Below are 14594 nucleotides of genomic sequence, written 5' to 3' on the forward strand. Positions count from 1 at the left end.
ATGATTCTTTCTCGCTGATTTTTTCTTGAAAAATAGGATTTTATAGCGTCGGTTTCAGGGTCTGGCGGGCCACCAGGCGGGGACAACCCACCTGGGCACGCCAGGAGGGGGGGGGGGGGCTGGTGGGTTGTGCCCACCCAGGTGCCCCCCTCCGGTGGATCTTGGCTCTAGAAATTCTTAATTATTGTATAAAAAATCCTCACAAAGTTTCGTTCCATTCCGAGAACTTTTATTTCTACGCGAAAACAACACCATAGTAGTTCTGCTGAAAACAACATCAGTCCGGGGTTAGTTTCATTCGAATCATGCAAATTAGAGTCCAAAACAAGAGGAAATACGTTGGAGACTTATCAACTCCCCCAAGTTTAAACCTTTGCTTGTCCTCAAGCAATTTAGTTGATAAACTGAAAGTGAAAAAGAAACACTTTTACGAACTCTTTTGCTCTTGTTTGCATAAATAAGTGTAATGACCCGAATCTGATAAGATTCGATGTCTCTGTGCTTACTGTGGTAGTCCCTGGATCGACTCGCTAGCACACACAGTACATGTCAATACCAAATAACAAGTGCATTATTTACTATAACGTATGATCCAGAATTCATAAAGTATTACAAACTAAGTAGCACATAGCTAGCTTTATTCAATAATAACAATGGAAAATGTAGCATAATAAACGATGAGTCCCGTCAATGCCCACTAGCGAACTGCTGAGTGAAGACTTGCAACCCTACTGTATCTCACTAATCATCTGAAAATCCTGCAACATGATAAGTTGCAGCCACAAGGGTCAATACATTGAATGTATTGGCAAATCACATGTAAATGATATAGCACCTACATCTACATGCAAGGTATGACAAGCAAAACACTCAAGTTTAGTTTCGCGTAAAACTACCTTCACCTACCTCCATTGCATAGGCAAGGTGCACACAACACAGATGACAAAGATCTTCAAGATGTCTCAAGTGTGCTCAGTCCTGGCGCATTCTCTAGGGACAATAGAGCGCTCAGCGAGTGATGCATTCACATGAGAAAAAGCCCCGACAACTCAAGTGCGCTCACCACTTCCATGCATAACTCGACACATGCCCACGTCTACCATAGCAACTTGATCACACCAACACATAATACAATCAATACCAAAACATGACAACACGGCTAGGCCAAACATATATCTTAGCATAAAATCACACTTGCATAGCAGAATATAGGATAAGCACAATCAAAGTGCAAACTTGCCTTGAACATTGTTGAAGTACTCTAACGATTAATCCTGATCCGCTTCACACTTTGGACAATCTATACGTTCAACGAAGGCACCGATAAATAAACCGTACTCACATAAAAATCATAATAAAGCCAACAACAATGAATCCAAATAAAATCTTAAATAACAGAACACATCAGTAGGTATATCTTATCTACATACTAGTAGGATCACAATGCAAAAAGAATCAACTAAATTGGATAAGCGGTTTGAAAGATATGGCCTCCGGAAGTTTGAATTCAAATTTAAACAGTTAAAAAATGTGAAGTTTTGGTTCTATGGTATTTTCCTGGTCTCTACGAGTACACAGGAAAAAGATCAATGAATTTCGAGTTACGTATCTCAAGATATACCTAAACGAACATATGATATGGAATCTGCAAAGACAAATTATGCCATAATAGCATTCTGGGAAGAACTGCCGCGGCTGCTGTGGACGTGCCACGTGGTGGGTTGGCTATTACCTGTCCACTGGGAGGCTTAAACAGCGAATGGCACAACATAGAGAAAAACGGTTCGGTAGAAGAAAAAAAACATATGCCATCCACTATCAACAGTTGGATGGAGACCGGATGGTTGAGAATTGCTCACCGGAGAGACAGGGCTGGGCGGCCACCGGACTTGGAGAAGAGGACCTCGGCGGCTCAGACCTCGACGACGGTGACGACTACAGGGAATCTCCGGCGATGGTGGACCGACCAGAGGAAGAGGTGCACGACGGTAGGGAGGTCGGAGACGTCCGGGTGACGGGGTGGCCTCTGCTGGCTGCGGTTCTCCAACTATGGCGCGGCGGCGTCGGAGAACTCTGGCGGAAATCTCGGACCTCGTCCTAGAGCGTCTCTGAGTAAACGGAAGGGTCAGGAGGGTATGGAACATCGGTGTAAAGGAGACGACACCGAGGATGGGGATCTGAACCTCCTAGTGGCGACGGAATCGACCAATGAAGAGCTCCTGGACGGCGAAACTCCGGCGAGATCGCACGGGCGGCTCTGGGCACAAGAGGCGGTGGTTTGGCAAAAAAATCGGACGTGGAGGGGTTTGGGATCTTATATAGATCAGATGCCGTGGCCTACGGGTCAAGAATCGATCGATTCGATCCGGTTGCGGTTCGGTGAGCAACAGTGCCCGAGAAGAACACGGCGATGCGGGCAAGATGACATGCGGGCCAAGGCGGTCAGCGGCAGAGAGGTGAAAGAGGAAAAAAACAAAAAGGTTGTGGAGTGGGCTATGGCTGTGCGGGGAAAGAATGGGCCGGCCTGCTGCCGCTTAGCACGCGCGTAGGCGAGGAAAAGCTGGCGACAGCTGTGCTGCCCGACGGCACAGTGCACGCGGTTTATTTTTTTAAACTCTGCTACAAGAGTTGAATTTAACTAAATAAAATCTAAAAACAAAACTACCAGAACACAGCAAAATGTTACTGCTACTGTGTAAAATAGTGAACACTTTTTTTAAACACAAATGCACTTTTGAAAGAAAACAACAATTATGCAATACAAGCATATAAAGAGCATTATAACAACTATAAAATAATTTTGAGTTTCAACAACTCCAAAATACTTTCTGTAAACTCAAGATAATGTCATTTAACATTTTCTAAATATAATTAACAGGGGAGAAGCCATATTATCTCCACTCCAAATATATTGCCTTGAGTTGGAAAACACTTTAAATACTCAGAAAATTCAAATATGCATAGAAATCATAATGACAAAAAGAATGATCCTATTAACATACCAAATTGGAAAATTTGGGATGTTCTCAGGCGGAAATATCGGACCTCGTCCTAGAGCATCTCTGAGTAAACGGAAGGGTCTAGAGGGTATGGAACATCGGTGTAAAGGAGACGGCACCGAGGATGGGTATCTTAACCTACTGGTGGCAACGGAATCGACCGATGAAGAGCTCCTGGACGGCGGAACTCCGACGGGATCGCATGGGCGGCTCTGGGCACGGGAGGTGGCGGTTTGGCCAAAAATCGGGCAAGGAGGGGTTTGGGATCTTATATAGATCAGATACCGTGGCTTACGGGTCAAGAATCGATCGAATCGATCCGTTTGCGGTTCAGTGAGCAACAGTGCTCGGGAAGAACACGGCGATGCGGGCAAGATGACATGCGGGCCAGGGCAGTCAGCGGCAGAGAGGTGAAAGGGAAAAAACAAAAAGGCTGTGGAGTGGGTTGCCGCTATGCGCGGGGAAAGAATGGGCCGGCCTATTGGCGCTTAGCACGCGCGTAGGCGAGGAAAAGCTGGGCCACAGTTGTGCTGCCCGACGGCACAGTGCATGCGGTTTATTTTTTAAAACTCTGCTATGAGAATTAAATTTAACTAAATAAAATCTAAAAACAAAACTACTAGAACACAGTAAAATGTTACTGCTATTGTGTAAAATAGTGAACATTTTTTAAAACACAAATGCACTTTTGAAAGAAAACAACAATTATGCAATACAAGCATATAAAGAGCATTGTAACAACTATAAAATAATTTTGAGTTTCAACAACTCCAAAATACTTTCTGTAAACTCAGATAATATCATTTAACATTTTCTAAATATAATTAACAGGGGAGAAGTCATATTATCTCCACTCCAAATATATTGCCTTGGGTTGGAAAACACTTTAAATACTCAGAAAATTCAAATATGCATAGAAATCATAATTACAAAAAGAATGATCCTATTGTCATGCGATGGCGAGTGAATAAACACTCGACCTGAGAATAACACGCTTATCATGGAAGATACCGACCACCACCTGTTGTTCCATGAATGACCCAGGCACACAAAAAGGATAATTATTAGAAGTTTTTAGAGGTGGCACATGCAAATTTACTTAGGACAACAGGGTAATACCGCATATAGGTAGGTATGGTGGACTCATCTGGAATAACTTTTGGGTTCAAGGTTTTTGATGTACAAGCAGAATTCTCACTTAGTACAGGCGAAGGCTAGCAATTAGATTGAGAAGCGGCCAGCTAGAGAGCAACAACGGTCATGAACATGCATTATGCATACGTAACATTGGACACTAGCATGAGTAGGATATGAACACCATGAACATAAATATCATAGAGGCTATGTTGGTTTTGATTCAACTACATGCATGAACATGTGTCAAGTCAAGTCACCCGAACATTCAGAGGAGGATACCATATCATCATACTACATCACAATCATTTTAACACAATGTTGATATCCAAGATAAGTCATTATCCACTCCTAGCTATTTATGCATGGCATGAGAAACTATAATCTCTAATTGTCATTGCAAACATGTTTAATCATAATGGGCTGAATCATGGATACTAGGTTAAATATATTTACACAAACAGAACAAGTCGAGTTCATACCCGTTTCTCTCCGCCACGACCAGTTCACCGTATATCGTCATTATTGCCTTTCACTTGCACGACCGAATGATATGAAAATAATAATAGTGCAAGAGTGCCGTGGGCTAAGCTGGAATCTACAAAACATTTTATTCAACAGGAGAAGACAAGGTAAAATGGGCTCTTTATTAGATCAACATTTATTCATATGAGAGCCACTCAACATTTTGATCGTGGTCTTCTCCTCGGTACAAATCGAATAAAAAGAAAAGAAATTCAGAAAACACATTGAAATAGTTTTGGAGTTTTTGGTTTTCTTGAACAAGGAAATAAAAGGGAAAAACAAAAACGAGAAAAACTATTAACACGGGAAAGCTCCCAACAAGCAAAAGAAGAACAAGGAAATCTTTTTGGGTTTTCATTTTAGTATTACAACTAAGCATGCATAGAAAGTAAATTAACTACAACTATTTTTTTGGTTTTTCAAACACACAAGAAGAAAGCAAGAAAATAAAATTAAGCATGGATGATACAATGAAAAAGTGTGAGCACCGACAAATGGAATAAGTGGACATGAATGTAATGTCGGTGAGAAACACGTACTCCCCAAGCTTAGGCTTTTGGCCTAACTTGGTAAACAGTCAGTAATCTGGATAGTAGTCGGCGTGGTAGCTCACGGAGGCTCTCGATGCGGATGCCTCGGCCTGCCGTGCTGCCTCCACTGTTGCGTTGTGAGCTCGGGCCTCGCTCTCAAGAACAAAATACCTTCCTTTGTTGTGATAGTCAAAAAGAGCAGGCGCAGACAAATATGTGTGCACAACAGATGTATTGTTAAACAACAAATTGTAAGTGAAGTTGTGAATTTTTCCTTTGAGGATCTTATGACTTTTTAAAGCATCAAAGTCTAAATACTCCATGGGTAGGATAGGGTCAAAGGGCAAAGGTGACACACCCAGCCCTCGTGCTAAAAGCGTGGCATGTATTCCACCATAGAAATAGCCACTATTAGCGTTATGCTGCAGTCTGCGTGCAACAATCGCTCCAAGGTTATAACTCCTTTCACCGGTGAGAACGGTGTGTATGAGGCTCAAGTCTGGAGCACAAAGCGTACTACAGTCTTGCTTCCCTACTATACATTTCCCGTTAAATAATGCAAAGTACTGAATTGTGGGAAAATGAATGCTCTTTATTCTGGGTCCCAGCAGTCAGGGGGGCGAATCATTTTTTTTGCCCGAACGCACTTCCTTGCGTGCGAAGGTGTAGCTGGTGGGTCCCAGCAGTCGGGGGGCGAATCATTTTTTTCAGACGCACTTCCTTGTGTGCGAAGATGTAGCTGGTGGGTCCTGGCAGTCAGGGGGGCGAATCATTTTTTTCCGGACACACTTCCTTGCATGTAAAGATGTAGCTCGTGGGTCCCAGTAGTCTAGGGGCGAATCGTTTTTTCACGAAATACGGTGGCCCGTCCGGTGGGTCCCCGCTGTCAGGTGGAGGAATAATTATTTTGTGCGTAATAAGGAGGCACTTCCTTGCGGCTTCCATGGACCCAGCTGTCAGCCTCTCCACGTACAGTCCATGTCTGATGGAAGTCGTTCCTTGACCATGTTAACCACGCCGCGCCGAGAGCACCAGGGCGGTGGACGACGGCGAGGCCTAGGAAGGGGACGACACGGAGCCGGGGAAGATGCGGCAGTGGATGCACACGTGGAGAGGAGTACGAGGGTTCACTGGTTCGGCTGTGCTCCCGTCGCCGCAGGATAATAGGGGGTGTGGGTGAGTGGAGGGATGGTCTGGCCAGCGGTGGGAGTAGTAGGGGGCGGTGAGGCCTCCGCGGCAACACAGCCGGCCACAGGAGGTAGGAGCAGGCGGCACGACCGGCGCTGCTTTGGGCGGCTGGAGCAAGAAGACATGAGGTTGAAGAAGCACGATGGCTGTTGGATGGACATCGTACGGTCACTGCAGCTACAATCGTTTATATTGACTAAGTTGACAACGCCCTTGGTACGTCAACTTAGTAGGCCCACAGGTCAGCTTCCGAAACGGTGCACCCCAGATGTCAGGGGGAGGAATCATTTTTTGGACGGTGAAGCTAGAATACCCGAGATTGAAGAAGAAGCACGACATCCGTTGGATGGACATCCAACGGCCACTGCTGCTAGAACCGTGTGTTGACTATAAGTTGACAAAGCCTTGCATACGCGTCAACTCTGTTTTTTAGGGGACGCGTCAACTTAGTAAGGCTAGAAGTGTGTGGCAGAGAACTTATAGCCCATTTGACATTTGTAAGAATGTGTAGCCCATTTTTGAATTCTAATGGAATTTACTACAGCCCATTTACAGTTTGTTAAAAGTACAACCCATTCAACCAACCGTTCAAAACAGAATTCAATAAATTTTTCCACATTTTGATGGGATCCGAAATATTTTTAAAATTTCTAGTCAAATTAAATACAATTTCAATATAAATTTATATTACATAAAAATCCAACGAAACATTGCAATCGCAACAATTAATGAAATTAAAATTTTCAATATCCAAAAATAATATTTTATAAAGTAATCACATGTTTGGTGCATATTTTACAGTTACCGCCCAGTTTTTATAATTACATCCCATATTTTATTTCTTCAAGCCCATTTTTTGTTAAGCCTAATGCATCCCTCCTAGGAAAGATTTGCAGCCCAGCGGGGCGGAGAATAAAAACTCGACCTTGCCTGGGTATTCCTTAAAAAAGTATAGCTGGGCTAGCCATATTTAGCTTGAAAAAAAATTAATATCTGGACTGGATATCTGGCCTGGGCTGGATGGGCCACAGCCCGCCGAGTTAATACCTGCATCAATGTTTTCGTTGTTGTTCAGAGGAGAAAAATTAATATCTGGGCTAAACATCGAAAAACTCGGCAGTGCTCACACCTCAAAAACACAAATACCGCTCGAGCTGCTTGGTCCCAGCTGTCGGCCGCTTCTTGTGCAATTCTCTCGTTTATTGACTACTCCCTCAATTCAAAAATCTCACCAACCAAGGTAGATGATGAGTGGTGGAATATTTTTTGTAGTTTGCAAAAGCACCCAATTAATGCTCTTGTTTTTCTAAAAAAATTATGTTTACGAATGCATTAATTGCAATGCATCCATGCATTGGTCAGTTTTCTCTTAATACTTGCATGCAATGATTTAATGCACCTTGAAGTCTGAACATGTGATGGGGAACAACCAAATTGAGCCTTATAAAATGGAAAAACTAAAATTTTGAGATAAGCCCTATAAACCGGAAAGGAGGGAGTACTACATAGGTTGACAATGGTGTGGGACCGTGATGTCAGGAAACCAGGAGGAAGCAAAATAAATTATAGTTTATATATATATATATATATATATATATATATATATATATATATATAAAATAAGGAGGCACTTGCGTACGTGAGGCTATCGACTTGGTGGGTCCCAATTGTCATCCTCTCCAAGTAAAGTCATCTCCTCGCCCGCCCGCGCTTTCCACCCAGAATAGTCAACGCCGCCCTCCCCGCTTCCTGGTGCAGGCGATTGCTCCGCCTTCAAACGACACAAGTGCCGTCCGTTCGTCCATCTGCCGCCCACATTAATGCTACGCGGTTGCCGAGGCGGCTACTTCGGCACCACACGTCCATCCCTCCGCCCGCCCACCATTGCTATATAAACTGCTGCGCCGGCCATAGCAGCAGTCATCCGCATCCGTTCCCTTTCTCCTGTCCACACCACTACTGCCCACCATGGTTTCCTCGCACTCCAGCGCTCTTCGGGACGGGCGGACGACGGAACACAAGGAGATGGCAGCCATTGCTGCCGATCGGCTGGCCGGCAGGCAACCGGAGGACGACGACGTCCCAATGGAGAACATGGTAGTCGACGATCCGGCGCAAACCCCCTCCTCCGTGCCATCCTCGCTGGTGCATTGCACCATGACCATCAGCGAGGCCCATGCCCAATATATGGACAAGGTGAGGCAGATGCGTGAGGAGCAGTTCTAGGAGGCGCAGGCCGACGCCGCCTACAACCACCATCTCCTTGAGGAGCACCTGCAGGCGGAGGAGCAGATCGCCGCGGAGCGGGCGGAGCAGGAGGCACTGCTCGACTCGTACCGCTCTGCCCGCAAGGGCCGCCTCGAGCGCTGGCGGTATCGCATGCAGGTGGTGGAGGCTGCGGCCGCCTACAAAGAGGCTAGCAAAGAGGGCGATGAAGCGGGCGAGGCACTGTTTGGCAAGACTGAGGACGAGGCAGAGGACAATGTCGGCTCGGATGAGTCCCCGCTCCGCTGGCGTCGACGAGGCCCTGCTCCACCGAGGCCCTGCGGCGCCAACAACGAGGCAGAGGACACCGCCGGCTCCACCGAGGCCCCGCCCCGCCAACAACGAGGCAGAGGACATCGCCGGCTCCGCCGAGGCCCCGCCCCGCCAACAACGAGGCAGAGGACATCGCCGGCTCTGCCAAGGCCCCGCCCCGCTGCCAACGAGGCCGCGCCACACAGAAAATGAGGAAGAGTAGAACACGGTAGGTCGCCGCCGCTCGGGTCCAAGTAAGGCCACCGCTGCTACCCTCCGGTTGAAGCCAAGCTAGGCGGGTTGACCATTGACGACCGGTTAGCTTCTTGGCGGCGACGTGGAGTCGGAGAGCTGCGCTGGAGAAGAACACTGCTTCTACTTAACTGCTGGTGCAGTTGGCTGACTGACACGTGGGCCCAACAGGCCACATGTCAGTTATGCAACTGCACCTGCAGTTAAGTCACTGAAGCTTCTGTTCGGCTCAGCGGGACACATGTGGGTAGCTTCGGTTAATTAATTATACCTCCAGCGCACCCCTTTTTAGTTGAAGAATGTATGAAATGTAATGAAATCCGGCATGTTTATATGAAATCCGACCGTGTATGAATGAATTTATTTTGATTAGTTCGAATTCCTGTATCACTGGCATTGGATGAACATGCAAAACAATACGTACTAGCATTATTCCCAGGGTGATCACCTCGTTTGCAACAGTTTCACATGTACTCCCTCTGGTCCTTTCTAGTATGCATACAAGTTTTATCTGCAGTCAAAGTATCTCTACTTTGACCAATCTTATACAAAAAAGTATGCACTTTCACAATGTGCGAAGTAAAAAGGAACAGAAGGAGTACAAAGAGTTGGAGCAGCTTTTTAGCGTTTCTGTACATTGCAATCAAACACACAGGCCTGGCAATTCATAGAGAACATTCAAAACAATCGATGATTATGCATCTCAGCGACTCACATGTCAGAGGCAATATTTACTTCACAACTAAAGAATAAAGAAAAAAATTGATCGACGCTGCTGACAGCAAATGGCGTCCCATTCGAAAATATCAAACGCATGTCTTGCTAAAATCAATGAGCAAAATTTGACAAGGTTGTACCATTCCAAAATATCAAATGCCTACGATTGTGGAATGGGCAGGGTTTGCCATCAGTTCGGACATTGACATGGCACCTTGTGCTAAATAAACTAGCTATTCTTTTTGTGCAGTTCCACCAAAATCAACCAAATTCGCGCGTAGCTTGTATGATTTCTCCCTTATATGTTGCAACGCCTTGAACTTATCGGCACCACCTTTCTTGTGGTGGAAATGAATGATTCGATGTATTCATGAACATTTTGTGCAATTCCCATTGAAATCAAGATGAGCACCCCTATTTGCACAAATACAAAAAATTGATTAGTATAAAGCAAACTGTACTATGAATTGACAGTTTCAATAGGCACATACATGGTCCATGTAGAGCACACTTTTAGAAAAATGGAACTCACCAGAAACAATCCTAGAACAACATTGTACTCGCGCATCACAGCAAAAAGATGGAGATTTGTCAGTCCTTCTGAGCTGAAGTTAGTTTGGTCTTGTGGGGAGTAATGTAACCATCCTTCAACTGCTCCTTCCGATGAGAAGATAGACAGGGCTTCTTCATCCTGGCATAATTGGAACTAGTCACTTCACGTACTCCATATTCTTCTTCGAAGGAAGATGAGCCTGTTGTGCAAAGACAAGAGGACTACTAAATGCTAGCATCCCTGTTTACTCGAAAAAAGGAAAGGAAATATTTAAAACAACAAAGATGAAGCACTTCTCAAGGACAATACCACATTTTCATGACAGTATCTAAACAGTAGCACAACACCAATATAGATGACAAAGCTCAATCATATGGATGAAATCAGTGGGCGAGTACCAACCTTTGTGTAACGCCCTCGATGCGGCTAAATCTCCTACGTGTCGAAGCACGACTTAGAGGCATAACCGCATTAAAAGCAATGTCGCAAGTGAGGTAATCTTCGCAAACAACCCATGTAATACAATAAGGGAAAAGATACATAGTTGGCTTACAATCGCCACTTCACCCAAATACATGAATAAAGCATTACATCATCTAGATACAATCAAGGCCCGACTACAGAACCAAAATAAAAGAAGACTACCCCAAATGCTACACAGATCCCTGATCGACCCCAACTGGGCTCCACTACTGATCAACTAGAACGAAACAACACCAAGGACAAGATCTTCATTGAGCTCCTCCTTGAGCTTGGTTTCGTCACCTGCTCGGTAACATCGGCACCTGCAAACTGGGCTTGGAAGTATCTGTGAGTCACGGGGACTCAACAATCTCACACCCTCGCGATCAAGACTATTTAAGCTTATGGGTAAGGTAAAGGTATGATGTGGAGCTGCAGCAAGCGACTAGCATGTATGGTGGCTAACATATACACAAAAGAGAGCGAGAAGAGAAGGCAAAAGCACGGTCGAACAACTATGACCAAGAAGTGATCCTAAAACAACCTACGTCAAACATAACTCCAACACCGTGTTCACTTCCCGAACTCCGCCGAGAAGAGACCTTCACGGTTACACACGCGGTTGATGTATTTTAATTTAAGATCAACTTCAGGTTTTCTACAACCGGACATTAACAAATTCCCATCTGCCCATAACCGCGGGCATGACTTTCGAAAGTTCAAAACCCTGCAGGGGTGTCCCAACTTAGCCCATCACAAGCTCTCATGGTCAATGAAGGATATTCCTTCTCCCAAGACATTCCGATCAGACTCGGCATCCCAGTTACAAGACATCCTCGACAATGGTAAAACAAGTCCAGCAACACCGCCTGAATGTGCCGACAAATCCCGATAGGAGCTGCACATATCTCATTCTCAGGGCACACTCAGATGAGCACTACGTACAACTAAAACCAGCCCTCGAGTTTCCCCGAGGTGGCGCTGCAAGTGGCTCTGTTTGGACCAACACTCAGAGGAGCACTGGCCCGGGGGTTTAAATAAAGATGACCCTTGAGTCTTCAGAACCCAAGGGAAAGAAAAGGCTAGGTGGCGAATGTTAAACCAATGTTTGGCATTGCTGGAGGAGTTTTATTCAAGGCGAACTGTCAAGGGGTTCCCATTATAACCCAACCGCGTAAGGAACGCAAAATCCGGGAACATAACACCGATATGACGGAAACTAGGGCGGCAAGAGTGGAACAAAACACCAGGCATAAGGCCGAGCATTCCACCCTTTACCAAGTATATAGATGCATTAATTAAATAAGAGATATTGTGATATCCCAACAAAATATCCATGTTCCAACATGGAACAAACTCCAACCTTCACCTGCAACTAACAACGCTATAAGAGGGGCTGAGCAAAGCGGTAACATAGCCAAACAATGGTTTGCTAGGACAAGGTGGGTTAGAGGCTTGGCTCAACAATCTGGGAGGCATGATAAGCAAGTGGTAGGTATCGCAGCACATCCATAGCAAAAGAGCGAGCAACTAGCAAGCAAATATAGAAGTGCTTTCGAGGGTATGGTCATCTTGCCTGAGATCCCGCAAGGAGGAAGAACGAGTCCAGGAAGAAGACAAACTGACGTAGTCGAACGGTTCCTCACAAACGCGACGTTATCGGAACCAACCCGAAGAAGCAACACCGGAAAGAAGCAAACAACATAGTAAACAAACATCACATAAGCATGGCACGATGCACAAACAAGTATGATGCATGTCCGGTTTAAAGAGGGCATGGCATGGCAAAGTGCATAAGCAATCCTACAAATTAAGTGGAGCTTAAGATGCAACGGGATGCGTATTGACGGAACACCACATTCGGGTTACTTAGTTCGATCTCGTTTATGTACTCAACAAGATTAAATATTGTTAGCATGGCAAGAGGGTGAAGCAAAGTAAAACTACCTATCTAGTCAAGTTTAAATGAGGCCGGAAGCAACAAACTACAATTCTGGTAAATCCCCATATGCATATATTAGGTTTGGTGTTGTTCTGCCCTAACCAAATTTTATAGTTGTTAAACATGCAAAGTGATGCCACCATGTTAAACTAGGAAAATTCTACCCCATTTACATATAAAGTTTATTAGAAACCAAGCTACGGTTATTTAGTTATGATTTAAACCATTTTAGCAAGTTATTTAAGCAAATTTAAACAAACAACATTTTAAACATTTTAAACATGGAGGAGTGCAGCATATTATGAAACTAGATGAAATTCTAAGCAAGTTCCATATTAAGTTTGTTTTAAACCGATGAACGGTTGTGGAGATATTAAATGCATGAATATGAAGGACTTTTTTGAAAAACTGCACTCTCTGGAAAAAAGACAAAATCACCAGATCTGAAAAAAATCCATTACGGGCCGAAACAAGAACTGGCCCAACATCAGGGAAAAAAAAGGTGGGCGCTGGGGGTGTGCCTCACCCATGGGCCAGGCCCAGTTTGTGGAGGAGGCAGGGCAGGTCGGATCTGGCTGCTAGGCGCGTAGCTGGGCTGGAGGCGATCGAGGCCTGGTCCGCGCGGACGCGGTCAACGCACGCGGGCGAGCACTCGTTCGTCTCTGACGAGAGGAAGCAGGCGCAGCGGGACTTGCAGCGCCGGTGGACCTCCAGGAAGAAGATGGCGGCGACTGGGCGGAGCTGTGGGCGAGGAGCGGCAGCGGGATCCGGCCAGGAAGGGCCTGGAGGCGGCGGATCCGGCAGAACTGGAGGCGGCGCGACGAACTGAGGAGGCAACGGCCTCGGCTACAGGGCGGTGAGGACGACGCAGAGGCGAGGAGGAGGTCCTGCGGGGCCCGAGGGCACAGGGCGTCGGGGTGGCCGGATCCGGTCGCGGGAGATCGCCGAGATCCTGTTCCCTGCCGGATCGAAGCGGAGGTGAGCCGGTGGACAGGGTGCTCCATGGCGCAGGGCCCCTGGTCCAAAACAGAGTGAGGGAGACAGAGGTGAGACGAGGTAGGAGCACGGGAGAAAAGAAGAAGGCAGGGGCGACATTGCTGCTAGTTCGGTCGCCAGCGGCGGTGCCGGTCGCCGGACGACGAGGCGTGGTGGAGACGCACAGGGAGGCTCGGGGCTCCGAGGATACTAGCGTGAGAGGAGCTTTGGGGAATGAACAGCGAAGGAGCTCGGGGCTCGGGCGACCCAATTCGTCAAGCGCGTAAAAAGAGGGAGACTGTCGGGAAGGATTTGGATCGTAGTTGCGGGCTCTGGTTGGTGGTGCTGAAAACAAGGGAGGGAGAGGATGGCTGCGGGTTGGATCCCGATGAAGATTTGGTGGAGTGTGGCGGCGGCTGAGGGGGACAAATGATCTAGTTTTTTTAGGGTTTGGTCTGACATATAAATAGCAAAAGGATTTTTGGGTAGGGGCTAATCCGTCCCTCCGATCGTAATCAGACGGTCGGGAAAAAATAGGCTAGGGAGCCCAAATAAGAAAACAGAGACGTTTTGTAGATGTTTGGGGATGATCCGGACACGACGGTGACAACTGCTCGGGTCGGGTCCGGGACAATTTTCGGACGCGCGTGCGAGGAGGGCCGCGGGCTGACAAGAGAGGTTAGGTTGGACCTGGCGGTAGGTAGTGGGCTATGTAGACGGTCTCGAGGTAAGAGAAGAGAAGAGAGGGAGGCCCGTCGACTGTATCCGGAGACCGAAAACGTCCGACGTTAGACCGGCTA

General features: G+C 46.3%; 1 long non-coding RNA gene across 1 annotated transcript; it reads right to left on the reverse strand.

Moving 5' to 3' along the window:
- Window positions 1-553: 553 nt before the first annotated feature.
- On the reverse strand, window positions 554-2314 carry LOC123185878 (uncharacterized). Its single transcript, XR_006493520.1, has 4 exons — window positions 2184-2314; window positions 1860-2108; window positions 907-1300; window positions 554-758 (listed from the first exon to the last, which is right to left on the reverse strand). It is a non-coding gene; the product is annotated as an uncharacterized lncRNA (long non-coding RNA).
- Window positions 2315-14594: the final 12280 nt, after the last annotated feature.

This window comes from Triticum aestivum, chromosome 2A (genome assembly GCF_018294505.1).
Source record: "Triticum aestivum cultivar Chinese Spring chromosome 2A, IWGSC CS RefSeq v2.1, whole genome shotgun sequence".
NCBI classification, from domain to species: Eukaryota; Viridiplantae; Streptophyta; class Magnoliopsida; order Poales; family Poaceae; genus Triticum; species Triticum aestivum.